General features: G+C 39.0%; 1 protein-coding gene and 1 long non-coding RNA gene across 5 annotated transcripts in view; one reads left to right on the plus strand and one right to left on the minus strand.

Moving 5' to 3' along the window:
• Positions 1–18,831, plus strand: part of LOC307037339 (ras-related protein Rab-7L1-like) — a 584,338-nt gene extending 565,507 nt beyond the window's left edge. For 3 of the 4 annotated variants that reach the window (XM_079678146.1, XM_079678148.1, XM_079678150.1), the window contains one exon: positions 14,586–18,831. The gene's annotated coding sequence lies outside the window, so the exon portion shown is untranslated. The remainder of the gene's footprint in view (positions 1–14,585) is intronic. The other variant, XM_079678149.1, reaches the window with a different exon arrangement.
• LOC307037343 lies at positions 2,849–14,652 on the minus strand. Its single transcript, XR_013807655.1, has 2 exons — positions 14,513–14,652; positions 2,849–14,141 (listed from the first exon to the last, which is right to left on the minus strand). It is a non-coding gene; the product is annotated as an uncharacterized lncRNA (long non-coding RNA).
• Positions 18,832–24,721: the final 5,890 nt, after the last annotated feature.

Consider the following 24,721-nt stretch of genomic DNA (forward strand, 5'->3'; position numbering starts at 1 on the left):
TATAATTTTACTTGAATTCAATATATTTTATTCCGGATACAATAAACTCTAGCACAGTAGCATTTTATAATGCACAATATGCAAAACAATTATTTAGTTTTCACATTTGTATTAAACACAAATATTATTTATTTTGTACTAAAGTAGTAAGTATTCCTTCAAACTACATGATACATGTAACACAAGTGTAACAGAAAAAAAGTAGGTAACAGAAAATAATGTTTTTTTCCTCCATAACATCGGAATCCCCAATAAAAAAACGTATGAAATTGCAAGGGAAAAACATATGATATAATTACTACATGTCCATAACATGCATCAGTTCGTTAATGTTTCTGGACACATGTACATCCAACAGCCAGATTGAAGGGACACTTGCACCAAGCAGGTCCAGTTATGCTGTGACTGTGATAGACAGAAACCTGGAGCATGATAGGCTTGGCGACCATGTTCTTCAAAGTGCATTCCTTGCATTTAGCGTACCGGATCTGTTCGGGGTGTCTGTCACATGCTGTGTCAATACTGGAAAAGTGAAGGAAAATAAAAGAACATACATTTGTGGAAGTGGAGGGGCAAACAAGGGTGGATGAAACAAATTAGGGGAAATTGGGCTTGTTAACACAGACATGTGTAAGTGTATAGATTTCTGCTCCCATACATTTAATTTTTCTGGCACTTTTTAAGGCTGCACAGTTGCATCAATTGATTTGATTTACAGAGGTGGGTTTAAATGGCTCTCTCTAGCTCTCTTTTTCCATTCTAGACAATCCTATTTCTGTAATTTGTAATGTTAACTGCAAAGTGCAACTCCATCAATTCCTTATGAAAGACTGAGAAGTTGTGGGTCTTTTCTCCATTATTGTAAATGCTGATGTGATCGTAGAACAAATAGTTTAAAGTAATTCTGTTGGAGTACATCATGACCCTCAGTCTTGTAAGAAGCTTAAGATAGAATTCAGCTTCGACAAAGTTACTCGGTAATTAGTAAGATGTTCCTGTGCAACAGAAAGGGAACTCACCTCATTTCCCAGGGTGCCACCGAAGAGTCTTGGAGCTCTGAGATATGTCTGAAGGGCAACTCGTTGTATACACTGGTCCGCTCACAGGGATGTTTACAGACAGGGATGCCGCACACTGTCCCCATAAGCACCAGCTGTAAAAGAAGATTCTGTAAACATAGATATATTTCAATTAGACTCACGTTATCAACGTGTGCGTTTCACTTTCACCAAAAATAACCAAATAACTAGTTGATAACTTTCTGAGATGCTTATTGTTTGTGAGCTTTGCAATATTGCAGCTTCCTGTCTTTGTGAAAGCATATACAAAAAATCTGTCTTTCCCTATCAAGTACAATAAATAAAAGCTGTATTCAGATCTTATATTTTTTCAAAACCTTTAACAGTACTCACCAGGAGAGATGTGGAGTCCATGCTGATGTTGAAAATCAGAGCAATTTTCCCCAAAACACGGTGAAACAAACAGCAATTGTCCTTTTTCTTCGATCTCGTATAAACTCTGGGATTCATTTCATTTCATTTCAAACCTTTATTTATACAGATGAATCCCATTGAGATCATTGATCTCTTTTTCAAGGGAGACCTGCTCAAGTAGTTCCACATGAAACATAAAAACATAAATAGAACAACAAAAGGACATCATACAGCATCATTTACATAATTATCCACATAAACAGGTACCAATAGCTTCCGATTGAGTAGCAACCAACCGAGCTTTAAAAACATTTAGTGGCACCAGATTGTTCAGTTTCCATTTAATTTGCAGACTATTCCAAGACAGAGGAGCTGCGCATCTAAAAGCTGTCTTCCCTAAGACAGTCCTAGCAGTTGGCACATTTAATAAAAACACAGCATGCGATCTCAGGCAGTAGCCACTTACAATTCTCCGTGAGATCAGGGAGCAGATAAGATGGAAGTTTCCCTAACATGGCTTTGTATATAAAAATGTACCAGTGACTGAGCCTCCGTACAGTTAGTGAAGGCAAACCAGCCCTTGCATACAGGGTACAGTGATGTGTTAATGCTTTACAGTTTGTCACAAATCCCAGTGCGCTGTGATACGCAGCATCTAACTTGACCAGGCAATTGGCAGGTGCATTCATATACATCAAAACACCATAGTCCAGCACAGGTAAAAAGGTCACAGTGACTAGCCTTTTCCTGGCCTCAAGCGAGAAACAGGACTTGTTTCTGTAGAAGAAACCTAGCCTAACCCTCAGCTTTTTAAGCAGGTTATTGACATGAAGTTTAAAAGTGAGACAATCATCAAGCCAGATACCAAGGTATTTGTATCAGGTAACCACTTTGAGTACTTGTCCTTGCGTAGTTACAATATCTAAAACAGGCTCCGGTGTCTTTTTAGCTTTAGAAAAGAGCATTACCTTGGTTTTCTCAACATTTAAAAGAAGCTTTAGTTCAGAGAGCTGAGTCTGAATAATGTTAAAAAAACAGCCTGTAATTTAACACCAGCCTCCTTAATGGAGGGACCTGCACAGTACATCAAGATTTCCTTTCCCTGTACTCTCTCTATGTGCACCTTATGCTGCCTCAGACTATGACTATTTGAACCATCACCCATTTCTTCTTAAAACCCTTGTTGTCATTTGTGTGGTGTCTCGTCAATTGTGTTAGTTGTGTTTGTTTTATGTCTGTAATTCCAAGTCTAGTCAGGTTTCTTTGTAGAGTCAGGTTTTCATGTTACTTCACGTCTTGTCTATCTATTTTATGTCTGTCATCTCTAGTCAAGTCCCCATGTTTCATGTCACGTCTCGTTTCCCCATTTCCTGTTTTATTTTGTACTTACCTATTGTCTTTCTTTTCAGGCCCTGTTATTTCCTCACTTTGGGTGTTTTTCCGCCATCGTCAGAGTCTGCCCCGCCCCTGATTGTTTCCACCTTTTCCCAATTCCCTTATGTTTAAATAGTCCTTGTCTCCCTTTGTCTTGTGCCAGTTGTTCTTGTTTCAGTGTGCTTCATATGTCCAGAGACCCAGCGGATACCAGAGAGGAGAGTTTTTTTTGTTTGATATCAAGAGTCTTGTTTTGTCCTCGCAAGAGTGAATTTTTGTTAATACTTGTTTTATTTTTCTCATTAAAATATGAGTCGTTGCATTTGAGTCCAGTATTTTTGTACCCCGTTTTAACAATTTGTAACTTAAAACAAAATCTGCATCTGCAATAAGCTCAGTGCAGGACTTGTTAGAATTGAAAAAGCTTAAACCATTTTGCTTTTGGAAAAAAGGCTAAACAAAATTCAAAAGGCTGCAAATCTCTGATAAATGTTTTTATTAACAGTTTATATGAATGTTTTCCTCCTTGACTTGTATTTACTGCCGTTCACAATTGTTGGGGGTTTGGATAATTTGAAGTTCAGTTTGACCCCTAACAAAATCACATTGTTGAAGCTCAACCTCCATTTTCAGTATTCTTGGTTAAACAATAGGATTATTCCATAACTCTTAGACATTTCTTTTAAAGTATATTATCTGACAAGGACGTGTGAGTTCATATAACACGAAAATACTTAACAATTATTTTTTTAGTGTTAGTTTAACAGTGTAGAGTTATATTTAAGATGTTGATCATCCTGCTGTTAATTTAGGCTACTGATTCCCTGTAGCAAACTACAATAGCCTCAGGACAAAATATTGTGAAGGATTTCTTCCCCGGAAGGCATGGCAGGGGATCTCGTCATGGCACTAAAGGTTTCATCTGACTTTGCTTGGGGAAGCCCATACAGACACACACGCCCACACAGGAGGCTTAAAAATGCAGTGTTGTGCAAACCTGTAATATGAATCATTTGCTTTTATCTGGCCAGATTTTGATAAATCTTTGGACATTTGGAGACCTTTAGTCATGTTTCTGTTTTGTAGATATAGCATGAAGACAAGACCCAAATACATTTTTCTGTGCAGATCATTTAAAGTTGCACCAGTGTTGCGGGGCGTTAATTGCTGTGTTTGAATGGGAGCAACGCTTTTCAAGTTAAAAACAACAGCATTTTCACACATTTTGGAAGATAGTAAAAACATAGCTTCAGGCTATAAACCCCAAATCTAATCTGATCTATTTGACATTCTTACAACCAGTGGTCCTAGCTGATTATTCAACCTGTTTCAAACTGTAGTGGTTAATGTTATCATTAAGAAATGTTGCGGTTCATTGACCACCATGGTGCAATCACAGGTTTGAATGTTGCAGCGGCTGTCGTCAGAGAAGTCATATGATAAAAGAAAGTTGTGGCTTGTTTTTCAAGTTGACATGCCCTGACGAGCCTGAACCTTCTCCCCCTTTTGTAATTGTTCTTGCATCACAAGCTAGTTGTGCCTCAAGTATCTTCCCTCTGTAAAACATGTTTATGTATGAGTAATGATTGCTTATGAGTTATGTCATGTCTGCTACTTTCAGTTCTGTGAATTTCACATGAAGATCATTATGTACAGTATTGCGTCACATTAGACCTGTTTCTTTACCTGTCATATAGAGAAAGACTGGTAGGCTATTTTTACAAGACTCAGTTTTCCCCTTGAAGGTTTGTTCATTTTAGCAGTCAGTGACTTTTGTTGAGTGATGATTACATTTAGCATTAATTCATTAGGTGAACCATGTCAATGTTCCATTAGTTTCCCTTTTCTCATAACCTCATGACCAGAGCAGGTCCAGTCAATGTGCAAGACAGCAGACAGCCCATAATAACTCATGTTTCTAACATGTATTTCAGAGTTTACAGCAGTTACCTCTTGACTAACCCCTGTGTGCCTTGACACAATATATACTAGCCATGAACGTAGGGTAATTGCTAAAGGATGGTGTTTTGATATGTAAACAAGAACATCAATTTTTGGCAATTCTGCATGAGCTTTAAATGTATGACATTACTTACTCGAACTTACAATTTTACTTTACTTGTTGTAATATATGACTTGAGAACTGTGGTATGGTTAAATGAATAGCCATTTTGAGAATATATCTATCTGCTTTATGTTTTGGTACTAGAGGAGAAGATACAACTTTTGTGTTTGTCCAGAGAGTTAGCTTAGCATAAAAGATTGACATAAGGGAAGATATATTGCCTCGTAAAAAGGTAACGAAATTGGCTTACCAACCCTTCTAAAGCTCAGTCCTCAACACGTTATATATTTTTTCTTTAATCTATTGTTTGACAAAGCATTTCAGGATTATCCTCCCGTACAGGAAAATTATCGTTTGCATATATTTGGGTTTGAGTTTACTGATGGATACTAGACATTGTGTGACGCTGCACAGAAATTGTGGAAAGCGTATATTAATTATGGTTAAATTGTTCCTTTAAACGTTGTTCTGCAGGAAAGACACTTCCTGTGTTGGCACTAAATATTTGCATTGGATATAAATTGTGAGGTGCAGAATTGTTCAGTATGGAAATAACAAATACGGGAATGATCCTCCGTGGGCATATTTGCATTTCGACCAACAGCAACACATGAATAGCCAGGTCAGATACAAATCTATGTGTAGTTGTCAAAAATGACAACTGCCTGAGGGAGTGAAACTCTGATCTTCAAAAGAAACACGTTTTTAACTTTGTAATCATGACATATCCAGTGAGTTTCGATGCAATGTTTATTTTTACACCTACTATTGATTGATTGCATAATTTATTTATCTCATGATTTTGGTCGACATTCACTCAGGAGAATACGCCTTCACACTTTCACTGGGCTGATTCATAAAAATCTGAGCCTCAGGAAGGGAGTCTTACTCACACAACACCTGGCATTTCTCCAACAACAAGGCTTGGCATGTAGTTCAAATCATAATGTGTTTTGGCAGGATACAACACAATTATACTGACAGACCACATACAGTGAATATGAACAGAAGAATAACCAGAAATGAATTAAAGCCAGTGCAGGCAACTGTTATGAGTTCACTACTAACTATACAACCCTGCTCTGGCATTTCATCAAGGTAGTGTAACAAAAATGTTTGTTGTAATACTGTTTCCAAAACCTTGTTATATCGGTGTGTTGTGTTTGGGAACTCCTGGAGAAGCCCTTGGATGCTTTGTTGCTTTTCCATAATTGAAGGTGGAATTAGGAAGTAGGAGAGGGCTGGAGGGCAGGAACAAAGGATGAACACACACACAGCATGGAAAGCAGGCCAGAGCACTTTATTACTGTGTGATCATTGAGTCATGGTGCGTGGACCTGAACTTCCACTAAAGGGTATCCCTCAAAAAAATAAAACAATTTCAATCAAAACGGTAAATATTCCCTCTCAACATTAGAGAAATGTGAAATTATTTTTGATTTGTTTTATTAAATGATTCATAGGGTTATCAATGGGCTATTAATGCAACAATAAAGCTGTTAAATTAATCCACTAATACATGTATTTGTTTTACTAAATTAATGATATATGTTTAGGGTTTTATGCCTTCATTGGATAGTCCACCCTAACACCTTATATGATATGTTGAGATGCTTTAATGTTCAAAATAAATATTTGTCTCATGCTTGAGAAAGAGCTTCAGCACGTCTTTTCACCCTCTGTCTGAAACCAGAAAGAGGAGCGCTATTGCCCATTGTCCCCACTGCCTGGAGATGACCGTGTCACCTCTCCCACCTCTACTCAGCCCCCGGCCATCAGCTCACAGTTACCTCTCACATCAGCCCCTACTTCTTCTGGACTGATAATTCTGCTGCTCTGTACAAGAAGGGACAGAGCAGACTCTTTCTGCTGAGGAGACTGAGGTCTTTCGGGGTGCAGGGGGCACTCCTTCGGACATTTTATGACTCTGTTGTGGCATCAGCCATTTTCTATGGTGTGGCCTGCTGGGGCTGCAGCATCTCGGCTGCTGACAGGAAGAGACTAAACAGACTAAGGAAGGCCAGCTCTGTCCTGGGGAGTCCTCTGGACACTGTGGAGGTGGTGGGAGACAGGAGAATGGCAGCCAAGCTGTCCTCCCTGCTGGACAATGTGTCTCAGACCCTCCAGGACACCCTGTCCTCACTGTGCAGCTCCCGACAGGCAGCTGCACCGCAGGTCCTTCCTTCCTGCAGCGGTCAGACTATACAACCAGCACAGCCCCTAGTAGACCCCCCCCACACACACGACAACACAGACTATAACACCCCTTGCTGCTGTTAAATACTAACCAAGCAATATGTGCTATAGGTGCAATATATATATATATATATATATATATATATATATATATATATGCCGTTAATATCTTTGTAATATATACCTGGCTGCTAAATCCTAAGGATGTGGATGTATCGTTCACACGGTTAAGTCGCGTTGAAGCTTGCCGGTGGGCGTGTCTGGCGCGCGACCAACAACCAATCACGTCAATCTCCCGCCCCGGACACAAAAGCACACGGTTTGATTGGCTAGTGCTTATACTGGCATATGATTTGATTGGCTCAACTTTCGAAGCGAGCAATGGAGGCAAAGCGACGGAACCACAATGCAGTTCGCCAAAGCTTGACGTCACGCCATTCAAAGTGAATGGGAAGCGTCTCCGTTGAAGCACGCAACGTAACCGTGTGGACATATCGTTACAGGATGTGTATTTTGTTACTTGTGCTATTAGTACACTTCTACCAAACTTTAAAAAGTATTTTTTTAATTTTAATGTATATGTACTTACCAGATATATAGTTTCATGCAATAAGAGCAATCTATAAACTAGATAGTATGGCTTTACTCAGACAATTATTGAAATATTGGAACATATACATGCCACATTTAAACATTTCCATCAACCTAGTTTAAAGAAGGGGATACAGAGAGAAACAAATGTAGGATATAAGTACAAGTTATAAAAATGCATAAAGAAGGTCATTTGTTATGGAGCTTAAGTAACATTCTGAAAACTGCTATACAAACCTTGGATTCTGTGTGCATTCAAGGACTGCACCTTCCGGTCAAGTCCAATTCTGGCTACCTGACAGATGGCTACACACTCTTATTAACACTACACGTTATTCAAAACCGACAGCCTGTGTGTTGTTTGCTAAACACTGCCATTGAAATACCACACTCAATTATCAAGCCCCTGCACCCAGAATGCACATGTGAAAAGCAACCCGGTATCACGGCAAGACGTGAACATGTGACGATTTACCATGCTGGGAGACGTGAAGATGTCACGATTTCGTCCCTTCAAACGTGACAGTTACACGGTATTGTTAACCCATGTTAACCAGTGGAGAAATAACCGGAAATGCAAATGCTACCCCGACGTAATGATTTATTTTTTATAGGGCTGTCAGTCGATTAAAATATTTAATAGCGATTAATCGCATGATTGTCCATAGTTAATCGCGATTAATCGCAAATTAATCGCACATTTTTTCTCTGTTCTAAATGTACCTGAGAGGAATATTTTTCAAGTTTTTAATACTCTCATCAACATATGAGTGGACAAATATGCTTTATGCAAATGTTTATTATCATTTGAACAATGACAAATATTCTCATGAATATTAAACACAACAACCTCTGAACATTACAAATATTCGCCTCAATTAAATCTGGAACCTCTCTCATACAATAATACAATACAAAGTGTGTGTGTGTGTGTGTGTGTGTGTGTGTGTGTGTGTGTGTGTGTGTGTGTGTGTGTGTGTGTGTGTGTGTGTGTGTGTGTGTGTGTGTGTGTGTGTGTGTGTGTGTGTGTGTGCGTGCGTGTGTGCGCGTAATAAAATAATACAATTCAATAACGTGCTTTAACCACCAGGTGTACCTTTCTATCAGCTGTGCACCGTTATGGTGTAAATACAGCCTATCTACCAATTGGATCAAATATAAAAGTCAGCCGAATTAGTGTTGATTCTGCAAGGAGACGTATTGTGTAAAAAGAAATGTAAGATGTTGTTTAATTGCTTATATATTTATGATCCACGTCACGTCTTCAGTTTTGGCGGCAGTTGTTCCTGTTTGTGTAGAAGTCTTCTCAGCAGGGCTCTATGAATAGAGAACTACGGCAGATATGTAATATTGAATGCAGCCGAACCGTGTATTACAATGCCGTTATATGATGAATTTCAAAGAGAAAAGCAAGCACACTCGGAATAAAGTATTATTTTATTTTTAAAAAACGTTTTCAGATTTCACATCACATAAACACCAAATCCCAGCATGCATTGCAGCTAACCATCCGGTCTTTCTGGTTTCGTTTATGACCGATGTATTTTGTTATACACACATTCCTTCACATTTACATTTTAATTTGCGTTAAAGTATTTTGTGAGGCCTTCTAACATGTTTTTAAATATAACTACGGTTGTAGTTGAAGAGTTTGTAAATTAACATGAACCGAAGCTGTTGCCTGGCAACTCAATAGCACAACGTCACGTCCGTTAATTCGACATCCACACGCACGGATTAACATCGATTTAATACATTAATGTAGCCTTTGTTTCTGCTAAAAGAGGTGTCAACCACCTGGGGCAACAAGAAAATTGGCGTAATCGAGTGTAACCATTAAAAAATAAATTATTTTTATATTAATATTGACAATAACAACCGACCGTCGGGGTACCATTTGCTTGGCATTTCCGGATATTTATCCACTGGTTAACATGGGTTAACAACATCGTGTAACTGTCACGTTTGAAGGGACGAAATCGTGACATCTTCACGTCTCCCAGCATGGTAAATCGTCACATGTTCACGTCTTGCCGTGATATCAGGTTGGTTAAAAGTCATATAACCAATTAGATCATTAGAGATCTGAGCTTGAACACTTTGTTGTGCACAACAATGGAGGCCAATTTTGGTTTCGAATTCGTTCTCCGTTTACACGGAAACTAAACGTAAATCATACTGACAAAAAGTACACAGACCCACTTGTGGGGTATAGGTTGTGTGCAAAAGGTTGGCTGATGTGACTGATACAGAAAATCAAAACATTATCATTTTACTTGAATTCAATATATTTTATTACGGATACAGTAAACTCTAGCACAGTAACATTTTATAAAAATTATTTAGTTTTCACAATTATTTAGTTTTCACATTTGTATTAAACACAAATATTATTTATTTTGTACTAAAGTAGTAAGTATTTGTTGCACACTACATGATACATGTAACATAAATGTAACAGAAAAAAGGAGGTAACAGAAAATAATGTTTTTTTCCTCCATAACATCGGAATCCCCAATAAAGCAACTTATGAAATTGCAAGGGAAAAACATTTGATATAATTATTACATGTCCATAACATGCATCAGTTCGTCAATGTTTCTGGACACATGTACATCCAACGGCCAGATTGAAGGGACACTTGCACCAAGCAGATCCAGTTATGCTGTGATAGACAGAAACCTGGAGCATGATAGGCTTGGCGACCATGTTCTTCAAAGTGCATTCTTTGCATTTAGCGTACAGGATGTGTTCGGGGTGTCTGTCAGATGCTGTGTCAATACTGGAAAAGAGAAGGAAAATAAAAGAACATAAATATGTGGAGTGGAGTAACAAGGGTGGATGAAACACATGAGGGGAAATGGGGCTTGTTAACACAGACATGTGTAAGTCTATAGATTTCTGCTCCCATAAGTTTAATTTTTCTGGCACTTCATAAAAGTTTTGCCACATCTAAGAGAACATTTAAATCCAAGAGTTCATTTTTTAAGGCTGCACAGTTGCATCAATTGATTTGATTTACAGAGGTGGGTTTAAATGGCTCTCTCTAGCTCTCTTTTTCCATTCTAGACAATCCTATTTCTGTAATTTGTAATGTTAACTGCAAAGTGCAACTCCATCAATTCCTTATGAAAGACTGAGAAGTTGTGGGTCTTTTCCCCATTATTGTAAATGCTGATGTGATCGTAGAACAAATAGTTTAAAGTAATTCTGTTGGAGTACATCATGACCCTCAGTCTTGTAAGTAGCTTAGGATAGAATTCAGCTTCGACAAAGTTACTCGTTAATTAGTAAGATGTTCCTGTGCAACAGAAAGGGAACTCACCTCATTTCCCAGGGTGCCACCGAAGAGTCTTGGAGCTCTGAGATATGTCTGAAGGGCAACTCGTTGTATACACTGGTCCGCTCACAGGGATGTTTACAGACAGGGATGCCGCACACTGTCCCCATAAGCACCAGCTGTAAAAGAAGATTCTGTAAACATAGATATATTTCAATTAGACTCACGTTATCAATGTGTGCGTTTCACTTTCACCAAAATAACCAAATAACTAGTTGATAACTTTCTGAGATGCTTATTGTTTGTGAGCTTTGCAATATTGCAGCTTTCTTTGGGTTGACAACAAATCTGTCTTTCCCTATCAAGTACAATAAATAAAAGCTGTATTCAGATCTTACATTTTTTCAAAACCTTTAACAGTACTAACCAGGAGAGCTGTGGAGTCCATGCTGATGTTGAAAATCAGAGAAATGTTCCCAAAACACGGTGAAACAAACAGCAATTGTCCTTTTTCTTCTATCTCGTATAAACTCTGTGATTCCCTTTCCCTGTGTGGTGCACTCTCTCTATGTGCACCTTCGGTTTTTATGCTGCCTCAGACTATGACTCAGTATGTATGAATAAACAACATTTGAGGAGGAAACACATCGGAGCATATAATAACATACTCATTGAACCATCAACCGTTGCTTCTTAAAACCCTTGTTGTGATTTGTAACTTAAAACAAAATCTGCATCTGCAATAAGCTCAGTGCAGGACTTGTTAGAATTTAACAAGCTTAAACCATTTTGCTTTTGGAAAAAGGCAAAACAAAAGTCAAAAGGTTGCAAATCTCTGATAAATATTTTTTATTAACAGTTTATATTGATTTTTTCCTCCTTGACTTGTATTTACTGCCGTTCACAATTGTCGGGGGTTTGGATAATTTGAAGTTCAGTTTGACCCCTGACAAAATCACATTGTTGAAGCTCAACCTCCATTTTCAGTATTCTTTGTTAAACAATAGGATTATTCCATAACTCTTAGATATTTCTTTTAAAGTATATTATCTGACAAGGACGTGTGAGTTCATATAACACGAAAATACTTAACAATTATTTTTTTAGTGTTAGTTTACCAGTGTAGAGTTATATTTAAGATGTTTATCATCCTGCTGTTAATTTAGGCTACTGAATCCCTGTAGCAAACGACAATAGCCTCAGGACAAAATATTGTGAAGGATTTCTTCCCCGGAAGGCATGGCAGGGGATCTCGTCATGGCACTAAAGGTTTCATCTGAATTTGCTTGGGGAAGCCCATACAGACACACACGCCCACACAGGAGGCTTAACACTGCAGTGTTGTGACTTGTGCCGCCTACAGAGTCTGTGACGTAAAACACTGTGTCTTCTACTAGCTTGCATATGCTATTTTTAATATGAATCATTTCTTTTTATCTGGCCAGATTTTGATAAATCTTTTGACATTTAGAGACCTTTAGTCATGTTTTTGTTTTGTAGATATAGCATGAAGACAAGACCCAAAATACATTTTTCTTTGCAGATCATTTAAAGTTGCACCAGTGTTGCGGGGCGTTAATTGCTTTGTTTCAATGGGAGCAACGCTTTTCAAGTTAAAAACAACAGCATTTTCACACATTTTGGAAGATAGTAAAAACATGGCTTCTGGCTATAAACCCCAAATCTAATCTGATCTATTTGACATTTTTACAACCAGTGGTCCTAGCTGATTATTCAACCTGTTTCAAAATGTAGTGGTTAAGGTTATCATTAACCTGTTAAACCCCAATCCTGTTTTTCAGGTTTCAGGCTCGAAAATGACATTCCCAGAACAAATGACCATATCTTCCCTTCTAAAAGGGTTAAATTAATAATCTTTTTTCTCAAAGTAATGATAAACCTGTCAGTTGGATGTAGAAAAGTCAGATTCAATATAGATGTTTTTTATTTTAAAGAAAATTCAGATTGAACATGACAAAAAACTGTAAATTATAGTGTCCGTCCAAAACATATTTTGTACTTATAGTGAAAACTAACCTTGTTAGTAGACTAAAAGCTTTAGGAATCCAAAGTATAACATATAATAAGTACCCTGTATCAAGATTGATGCAAACAAGTGATATTTGATATTTTTAGACAGATTTAGCAAAAAGAAAACCTCTTCTGGGGCCATTTGGGTGGATTTGTCATATCTCTGGCTCCCCCTGCTGGATTTTGACATGTGACATCTCTTTCTAACCGTCAGAGCCAATGGAATCGAGGGGAACTCCCACATAGTCCTTATTTGGTCTTGTGTGTGTATTATACTGCCGCATAGCCAAGACCGGAAGCAGCAGCCACTCTAGTGGCTACCATTAGCAGCTAACTTTTGCTCTGCGATTTTTACATAAAAATGGAATTATGGATTATAAATAATTCCAATTATTGCCCACAAACTTTATCAACCTATGAATTAACCGATTCAGACGCTTTTTTTCTCGTTTTAATGCCATTGAACACGTCTTTTGATCAGATTAACAGCTACGGTGGGACGATCTCCCTAGAAGCTACGTAAAGGTACATGTTGTGATGTCTGTCTTTGCTTCCCTTGTCGCAAGTTCGGATCACTCAGTGATGATACTATATACCTAAATAATCTGTGGAACCTCAGCTTTAATCGGATATTTTGTATGTGCAGCTACGATAAGTAATAAGGCTACTTTTATCTTGAGTTCTGTGCCAATGTCCGTTAGCATTTTTCGCTAAGGGGTCATTTAGATGCTTCTTATGAGACTTGTGTTTTGTTTTGGTAAAAATGCTTTATATCGTCAGTTAGCTGAGATTATTTCCGTTAAGCTGGTGTAACACATTAATAGGTTCTTAAATATTAAGATCCCCTGAGACACAGTGTCCTGAAAAAAAAAAAACATGGTCCCCACCGGCGGGGACTTTGGCGCTTAACAGGTTTTAAGAAATGTTGTGGTTCATTGACCACCATGGTGCAATCACAGGTGTGAATGTTACAGCTTCTGTCGTCAGAGAAGTCATATGATAAAAGAAAGTTGTGGTTTGTTTTTCAAGTTGACATGCCCTGACGAGCCTGAACCTTCTCCCCCTTTTGTAATTGTTCTTGCATCACAAGCTAGTTGTGCCTCAAGTATCTTCCCTCTGTAAAACATGTTTATGTATGAGTAATGATTGCTTATGAGTTATGTCATGTCTGCTCGGGCGTTTGGGGCGGCCGCCCCTAGACTCTGGAACGCACTTACCCCGGTCCTGAGATCGGCTCCCTCCCTCAACCTGTTCAAGGGACACCTAAAGACGCACTTATTTAAGCAGGCGTTTGAGCAGTCTTAGGCCGTTCATCACGTCACTGTCCTGTCACTGTCGATCACTGGTCCTCTTGCACTTGGTTTCATGTTTGTATATTGTTTTTAAGTTTTTATTCTATTTTCCTGTCATGTTATGCTTTGTTATTATTATGCCTTAGTGCCTTATTGGCCTAATTGTTTTGACTGCTATATTTTGTACAGCACTCTGTGCATTCGTGCTGGGAGGGGTGCTTTAGAAATAAACTTTTACTTACTTACTTACTTACTGTTTCATTCAGTTCTGAGAATTTCACTTGGAGATCATTATTACCTCATTCACACCAACGGTGTTTCAGGGCCGGTTCGGAGCTGGAGCTTGAAAAGCACTGGGTTTTCCTCTTCACACCGCAGCGGAGCAGCCTCTTACGGCCCGTCCACACACAGGCATGAAAAAAATCTTTCAAAGCTTCGCCCATTCACTTGAATGGGGTGACGTAGAAGATTTTTAATCTTCGCCGAACTGCATTGTGGGGAGCGGAGCATGGCGTTGTGAGCATCAAAAGTTGAGCAATGTTCAACTTTTGATGCTCCCGATGCTTTCGAAGCTGGCATCAGCCAATCAAATCCCGTTTATGCAAATCCCGTCAGTACAAGCGCTAGCCAATCAAACTGCGTGCAAGCTGGGAGAGTCAGACCGCAGTTCATTTCCTCATATTCCAAACGAGAAATTACGGTAGCAAATCACCCGGTTCTTTACGACCAGAACTATTTACCTGGATACAAACCGGAAGAACCAGGCATGGAGGGAGGTGGCAGAGACAGTGGGTGAAACTGGTAGGTTTTCGCCTGTTTGGGGAGTTTATATTTAAGCAATAGCTCACGACAGGCCGTGGTATATGCTCATTATATCACAGCAAAGGGGCGTGGTTCGGCCCGACGCGGAGTTGCGTTGGTGTGAATGAGGTATGTATTGCATCACATTAGACCTGTTTCTTTACCTGTCAAATAGAGAAAGACTCGACATGATTATTATTACTATTTTTACAAGACTCAGTTTTCCCCTTGAAGGTTTGTTCATTTCAGCAGTCAGTGACTTTTGTTGAGTGATGATTACATTTAGCATTAATTCATTAGGTGAACCATGTCAATGTTCCATTAGTTTCCCTTTTCTCATAACCTCATGACCAGAGCAGGTCCAGTCAATTTTCAAACACAGCAGACAGCCCATAATAACTCATGTTTCTAACATTTATTTCAGAGTTTACAGCAGTTACCTCTTGACTAACCCCTGTGTGCCTTGACACAATATATACTGTAGCCATGAACGTACGGTAATTGTTAAAGGATGGTGTATTGATATGCAATGTAATGTAATGTATTATAAACAAGAACATCAATTTTTGGCAATTCTGCATGAGCTTTAAATGTATGACATTACTTACTCAAACTTACAATTTTACTTTACTTGTTGTAATATATGACTTGAGAACTGTGGTATGGTTAAATGAATAGCCATTTTGAGAATATATCTATCTGCTTTCTGTTTGGGTACTAGAGGAGAAGATACAACTTTTGTGTTTGTCCAGAGAGTTAGCTTAGCATAAAAGATTGACATAAGGGAAGCTATATTGCCTCGTAAAACGGGAACGAAATTGGCTTACCAACCCTTCTGAAGCTTAGTCCTCAACACGTTATATATTTTTTCTTTAATCTATTGTTTGACAAAGCATTACAGGATTATCCACCCGTACAGGAAAATTATCGTTTGCATATATTTGGGTTTGAGCTCACTGATGGATACTAGACATTTTGTGACGCTGCACAGAAATTGTGGAAAGCCTGATAATGTAAATGCTATACAATGTATATTAATTATGTTTAAATTGTTCCTTTAAATGTTGTTCTGCAGGAAAGGCAATTCCTGTGTTGGCACTAAATATTTGCATTGAATGTAAATTGTGAGGTGCAGAATTGTTCAGTATGGAAATAACAAATACGGGAATGATCCTCCGCGGGCATATTTGCATTTTGACCAAAAGCAACACATGAATAGCCAGGTCAGATACAAATATATGTGTAGTTATCAAACATGACAACTGCCTGAGGGAGTGAAACTCTGATCTTCAAAAGAAACACGTTTTGACTTTTGTAATCATGACACATCCAGTGAGTTTCGATTATTTTTAAACCTACTATTGATTGATTGTTTAATTTATTAATCTCGTGATTTTGGTCGACGTTCATTAAGGAGAATACGCCTTCACACTTTCACTGGGCTGATTCATAAAAAGGAATTAACACTGTCAGCTGATGAAATCTGAGCCTCGGGAATGTGTTGCTTCTTCACACAACACCTGGCATTTCTCCAACAACAAGACTTGGCATGTAGTTCAAATCATGCTGTTTTGGCAGGATACAACACAATTATACTGACAGACCACATACAGTGAATATGAACAGAAGAATAACCAGAAATGAATTAAAGCCAGTGCAGGCAACTGTTATGAGTTCACTACTAACTATACAACCCTGCTCTGGCATTTCATCAAGGTAGTGTAGCAATACTGTTTGTTGTAATACTGTTTCCAAAACCTTGTTATATCGGTGTGTTGTGTTTGGGAACTCCTGGAGAAGCCCTTGGATGCTTTGTTGCTTTTGCATAATTGAAGGTGGAATTAGGAAGCAGGAGAGGGCTGGAGGGCAGGAACAAAGGATGGACACACACACAGCATGGAAAGCAGGCTAGAACACTTTATTACTGTGTGATCATTGAGTCATGGTGCGTGGACCTGAACTTCCACTAAAGGGTATCCCTCAAAAAAATAAAACAATTTAAATGAAAATGGTCAAATAGGTAAATATTCCCTCTCAACATTAGAAAAATGTGAAATTATTTTTGATTTTTTAAATTAAATGATTCATAGGGTTATCAATGGGCTATTAATGCAACAATAGAGCTGTTAAATTAATCCACTAATACATGTATTTGTTTTACTAAATTAATGATATATGTTTAGGGTTTTATGCCTTCATTTGATAGTCCACCCTAACAGCTTATATGATATGTTGAGATGCTTTAATGTTCAAAATAAATATTTGTCTCATGCTTGAGAAAGAGCTTCAGCACCTCTTTTCACCCTCTGTGTGAAACCAGAAAGAAGAGCGCTATTGCCCATTGTCCCCACTGCCTGGAGATGACCCTGTCACCTCTCCCACCTCTACTCAGCCCCCGGCCATCAGCTCACAGTCACATCTCACATCAGCCCCTGCTTCTTCTGGACTGATAATTATGCTGCTCTGTACAAGAAGGGACAGAGCAGACTCTTTCTGCTGAGGAGACTGAGGTCTTTCGGGGTGCAGGGGGCACTCCTTCGGACATTTTATGACTCTGTTGTGGCATCAGCCATTTTCTATGGTGTGGCCTGCTGGGGCTGCAGCATCTCGGCTGCTGACAGGAAGAGACTAAACAGACTGGTAAGGAAGGCCAGCTCTATCCTGGAGTCCTCTGGACACTGTGGAGGTGGTGGGAGACAGGAGAATGGCAGCCAAGCTGTCCTCCCTGCTGGACAATGGGTCTCAGCCCCTCCAGGACACCCTGTCCTCACTGTGCAGCTCCCGACAGGCTGCTGCGCCGCAGGTCCTTCCTTCCTGCAGCGGTCAGACTATACCACCAGAGCAGCCCCTAGTAGACCCATTGATTCTGATTCCAATAAAAGCATGAGTGTTAGTCATTATTTAACAAGATATAAATATATATATGTGGTGTCTCGTCAATTGTGTTAGTTGTTTGTTTTATGTCTGTCATTTCATGTTTAGTCAGGTAATTTTGTCATTCCAAGTTTAAACATTGAAACATTAAACGTAAAACATAAACATTGTGGAACAATGATGAAAAATGTGAATGGAAGTGGCGACGTAAAACTGACACAAAACAACAACAAACTTTTGCTGAGCCAATTGGAGAGTTTCATCAGCAGCACGTGGTCAAACCCACCAATGAGCGCTCAGCTCGAGATTCCAGCGAGTCGTTTCCCATCAAGCATTTGCGGCGCCTCGCCTCACTCTCAAGTCTGCGGGCGTCTTTGTCCCGCGAGATTTCAACATCTCATGTAGGCGAGCCTCCAGAGCAAGTCGGACAAAATGACTAACCATCATGCAACGCACTAGCAAGACGTTGATCGAAATTGTGCAGGTCTGCGCAGGTCTCGCTTGTCTCAAACAAGCCTGTTTTGTGTCAGTTTTACGTCGCCACTTCCATTCACATTTTTCATCATTGTTCCACAATGTTTATCATCATGAAATTAATATCTATATATTTTATACTATAGCCTACTATACTTGCACTGCTTACCGTTTTCATACTTTATATATCTTAGCATATTCATACACTGTTCATACTGCTCAGGCTGCTGTGTATATCTAGTGTATTCATACCCCTCACTGTTTATTCATCATTCAATTCATTCTATATTTTATTCTGTAGATTGTGTACATTACTTTTCACTTTACTGCTTGTTGCACTCCTGGTTGGAAGCTAAACTGCATTTTGTTCTCTCAGTACCTGTAATATGTGCAATAACAATAAAGTTGAATCTAATCTTGTGCAGGAACAAATGTATTTACGTACATATCTGACATTAACGATTAAACACATTTGTGCATTCTTTAGAAATGCAAACCGAGTCAAGCCGACTCCGGAGGCGGCAGTATGCACCTTAAAGTTCTTTGCAATCCGCCAAAAAACCGAGAGAAGAAGAAGAAGAAGAAGCCGCCGACTCGGAGCTGTCCGACTTCAGGCGAGCTTTTTGAGACCTCCCCCGGCTGCGATCGGCTATTCTCGTCTATTTTTGAGGCGAGCCGCAGCTCGTCTCAAAAAAGCCTGTGTTTCGCAACAGACTTGTTTGAAACGCGTTCATGCATGAATTATGAAAGCCTCACTCAGGATTTTTTTACCAAGTGTTTTTATTGTTCTTGGGGCATGAAAAACAAGATTTGAACTTTATTTCTTTTTTTATACAGATTTTTCAAAGATATATTTATATGTCCACTCAGGTGGACAGTATGCGTTTAGGTTTAAACTGAAGAAATGTGTATTTAACAAAAATATGGATAAAATGGTAAAAACAAGATGTGCAAACTTAAAATGATATATGTAAATATAAAGAAAATCTGCATACATATCCAAAACACCATTTAGGAATACTCTATTTCACTTTTCTATCTACCATGGTAATTGGCAAAGCACCCAGGGCACAAAGCCACGCGACACTGCATGCAGATGTACTTGGTTCTTCGTGTGCATGGAGCATCCTGGCATCTGTTTGCATTTTTGGCTTTAGTGAGCTGAGGCCAGTGGTTTCCAGAGCCAAACCTGATCTCAGGGGGTGCCTTGGACACTGCTCTGCGCTTCCGAGGTGGGGTGGCACTGGGTCTTCCTCTTCCGTGTATCTTGATGGATCCTGCATTTATGAGCGCACGAGCTACAGATGCCTTGAAGTGCAGAAGATCCATCTGTTCCAGACCAGACATTTTGTATAGGTGCCAGGCATTCACAGTGGTCACATCCAAGAAGTGGAAGAACACTTTGATGTACCACCGTTTGTTTTTGCGTCTGTGGGGATACATCGTGAAACATTGATCCATGAGATCCTCTCCTCCCATATGCTGATTGTAGAGCTTCACATAAAATGGCCTTTGGATGTTGAGCATCTTCTTTTCTTTCTTGCTCCATCTCTGGGCCACATCTGATGGGGACTGGCCAGTGCAGGTAGAGGCCATGTGGATCACTGAACTGTCGAGCCAACGTGTAATACGTGAGCATTGGTGACAACAGAGCAAGCTCCTCTTCCTTCTTTCTTGAGTTGCTTTTCACTCTTGAGTTTCAGTTGTGCTCCATGGAGCATGTTTCTTCGGCATGTACCAGTGCCACATATGCCCTGGCATTTCAATACCCGAAGGAGTGGAATGGTAGTAAAGAAGTTGTCAAAAAACACCTTGTGATTTTTTTGCTGTATGTCGTCACAGAGGCGTATTACTACATCTGCAGCCATTCCCAATTGACTGATCTGACCACGCACAGTTGCACCCTGATAGACTTCAAACCTGTACATGTATCCAGAGGATCCTGCTCTCACCCACACTTTTACACCCCAGGGTTTGGTTTTTTTGGGGATGTACTGCTTGATAGACAGACGGCCCTTGAAGGGAAAGTGAATTTAACTCAGAATCTGCTCAAATCTGTTTACTGGCATGGCATCTGCTATCAGATTAAGACGAAGCCCTGTCTCTGATGACCAGTACATTCTTGATCTTGGGTATCTGATGTATGACATGACCATATTTATTCCTATGAATGTTTTCATTTCGTCTAAGGCAGGGGTCTGCAACCTTTTTGACCAAAAGAGCCATTTTGCTCCTTTTTCCCAAACATTTTTTGTCTGGAGCCGCAAAACATATTTCATAGCTAATAAAGTTGTATTTATTGTTATATCAGACAAAAACTACAGTTTTTTTGCATTGATTGGGCTATTTATTACATTATATAAAACTGTTAACCTCTAATAAGAAACAAAGAACTCCTATAAGGAGAATTAAAAATAATACACAGGCCTACTTTAAAATAAATTAAACACAGCACTTGGGGAGTCCTCTGCACATTAGAAGGAAAACAAATATTATTAAAATGGGCCCACTTTGAAATAAATAAAACATATAGCTGCACCCTAAAAATAGTTAAAGGTAGGGTAGGTAAGAATGGAGAAACCAGCTTGAGTGCGCTAGAATTTGAAAATACACAACCGGAAAAAATATGCCTCTTCCTTCAGACTTCCTCACAGAGCCCCTCCTCCAACACACACGAACGCGCACATGACCAATGAGGGCACGAGATGAATGTGTGCACAGATGGAAGGCTGACAGGCTGACAGGCTGACAGGCAGGTAGGCCATCCAGTTATTTTAGCCGGGCCGGTGTCGGTACCAGATGTGTTCGGGGTACCATATGTGTTCGGGGTCCGTCTCTTACCGGTGACGTCACGACGTCACGACGTAATGACGTCACGCATTGTGATTGGCTGTACGGTAATTTACCCACGCTGTCTAGAGTATAGAGGGTTTTTTTGATCATTACATTACATTGTATTTAGCTGACGCTTAAGTGCATTCGACCAACAAGATAAAAACTTGAAGAAATACAATAAAACTTGAAGAAAAACAAAGACGAATGAGGAGAAGAACAAGAGAAATCGAAGGTAAGAAGTATAAAACGTAATATGGTAGGCAATATGTAATATGTTCAGTGCCGTTGGTACGTTAGTTCAAACAGTAACAACGGACTATTTTTCTTAGCGTATGCATGTCAATTTAAATCAATACATACAACTATTTCACATGTACAATATTTTCTTAGCCCTAATACTTAATACTACTTATTTCGTTTTGATTGTTATATTTGATTATATTATATATTATCAATAAATTATATATTATATATCAATATGATATACTTTTCTATATAATAAATTATCAAAAAAAGTATTTATTAAGTAAGGGATAATGTGCAGCAATCACAATCAAGTCCACAATCGAATCCATAAAGACAAAGTAAATCTGTTTACAGTTGTTTCATATGTATGTTGAGAGGTATCCATATATCTCTTCATTTTGCTCTCAAAGTGCACCAGATTGATGCATTTAACTTCAATATTTAAAAATATCACTCCAAAGGGAGTGCTTGTTCTTCCTTCTGTCTGTCTGTATCTGTGTATTCTCATGTTCCGATTAACCCAGCCAAATTTTTCTTCTTTTGTGTCTTGATGTGATCTTGAGTCGAGGCTGATCCTCTTGCTGTGGTCCCGCATCCTGGATCCTCTATCCTGAGTTCTGGATTAAGTCGTGGACTTCGGGTCGTGGCTGAACCTGTCTGCGGTCCTGCCTGGGTCTCGTCGTGCTGCCTCCCTGAAGGCTCCCACAGGATTGTTGACATCTTCGTGGATTCATCCTATTATTATAGACGCATGCATTTCCTAACATTCGGTCTACCTATGTTGTAAAATGTATTATCTCCTCGATTTACACACGGCATCTATTGCACGTCTGTCCGTCCTGGGAGAGGGATCCCTCTTCTGTTGCACTCCCCGAGGTTTCTCCCATTTTTCCCTTTAAACTGTGGGTTTTCTCTTGAGGTTTTTCCTTGTACGATGTGAGGGTCTAAGGACAAAGGGTGTCGTTTTCTTCTCATACTGATATTCTGAACAAACTGCTGTTGTATTAGCTGTAAAATGTCTTTACTGTAGGGTAATTTTTATTATTTGTACAGCACTTTGGCTCGACCAAAAATCGTTTATAAATGTGCTATATAAATAAAACTTGATTTGATTGATTTGATTTGAAAGGGTGTGCGCCAAGGTTCCATATTAGGACCAATAATTTCACCATATACTGTATGTAAATAATCTCTAATAATTTTTCAAATGCTGCTTTCCATTTTTATGCAGATGATACTGTTATTTATTGTTCATCCTCTTCTATAGAGCAAAGTCTTGATTTCCTCCAGTCTGCCTTTGATGTTATTCCATCCCATTTATCTCAACTCAAGTTAGTATTAAATGCAGACAACTCCAAACTCATGATATTCTCAAATCGCAAAAAGTTAACTTATTTTCTCCCCAACATTTGTACTGTTCAAGGGACTGACATTGACATTGAAAGGGTCACTACATACACATATCTAGGTTTTATTATTGATCAGAACTTATCTTTCAAGTCACACACTGAAAATGTTGTTTTAAAATTAGGTTTCTCCTTTCAGACAAGGAAACATTTGATCTCTGCAACGTTTTTACCAGTATTGGATTCTGGTGATCTGCTTTACATGAATGCCTCCAACCAGTGCCTAAAGACTTTGGATACTGTGTACCATTGTGCATTATGTTTTATTGTGTATATATATATATATATATATAGTGAGTTTGGAATAAATATGCACTTCATGAAAATTATTAGTTGGTTACTGTTAGTAAAAAAACAGTAAGGTTAATACTGGATGTTTGTTACACTTGGATATGTTTTCTGTAACACTTGTAACATAATTATTCTCCAGTTTATGCATTTGAGTGACTTGCAGTTAATGCTCGACATTCAATTCAAAACCTTTATTGATCCAGGTAAAATCCCATTGAGATCAATGATCTATTTTTCAAGGGAGACCTGCAGCAGTAGGTTCCACATGAAGACATAAAAACATAAACAACAGAACAACAAAAGGACATCATACAGCAAAAAATACAGGGATTACAATTTACATATCTATCCACATGTACAGGTACCAACAGCATCTGACTGTGGAGCATCCAACCGAGCTTTAAAAACATGTTGTGGTACCAGCTTGGTAATTTTACATTCTTTTTGCAGACTGTTCCAAGTTAGTGGAGCTGCACATCTAAAAGCTTTCTTCCCTAAGACAGTCCTAGCACTTGGCACATTTAATAAAACCACAGCATGAGATCTCAGGCAATAAGTACTTTCAATTTGCCGAGAGATCAGGGAGCAGATATAAGATGGTACTTTATCCAACATGGCTTTTCTAAATGAAAATGGACCAGTGACTGAGCCTCAGTACAGTAAGTGATGGCAAAACCGCCTTGGTTTACAGTGTACAGCAATGCGTAAGTGCTTTACAGTTTGTCACAAATCTCAGTGCACTGTGATAGTAAAACCTTATTGTGGTGTAATTATATATCCAAAGCAGTCAGAAGTCAGAAAATCTTTAGTGATGTTTAACCACTCAGAAGACAGCCCATCAAAATGAACACATTGGGACCTTTCAGAGAGGTAGTTCATCTTCTACATATAATAACGGACAAAGTAAAGTGTAGGCTATGTTTAAATGTTCGGAATTTGACCGTGTATGATGTTCCTCTTGAGTTGCCCTACAGCCAATGGCGTACAGCCATTGCTCCGTTTTCATGTTTTTTTAACATGTTTTTCACAAACATTTTCACACGCTAGGAGCATAGGAATAATTAAATTCGGTTCGTCATGATCTGTAGATGTGATTTGCCCCCGAGCACCCCTGGGTAAATTACCGTACAGCCAATCACAATGCGTACAATGCGTGACGTCATTGGTAAGAGACGGCCCCCGAAAACATATGGTACCCCGAACACATCTGGTACCGACACCGGCTTAGATGATTGGTCGTGCTTTTTACAGCGCTACGGCTTCCAGAGATTAATTTTTGTATGTATATATATTGTCAAAGCATTTAATATATTCATTGCTATCGGGATGTTAAGAGCATTCCAATGGAATATAACAAAAAGTGTTTCTGAAATAAATTACATACCCCATTGAATTATGACTGAAGATCGTCAGCTGTCTTCCTCTCCGTGTTGTTCCCGTTGTTCCTCGATACGTAAAGGCTGCAGTGCAGCACCTTTGACAACTTCTCTCTACATACCAAACATACCGGTAAACCAGCATCGTTTGCTGTG

The sequence above is a fragment of the Notothenia rossii genome (assembly GCF_949606895.1).
Source record: "Notothenia rossii genome assembly, chromosome: 4".
Lineage (NCBI taxonomy): Eukaryota > Metazoa > Chordata > Actinopteri > Perciformes > Nototheniidae > Notothenia > Notothenia rossii.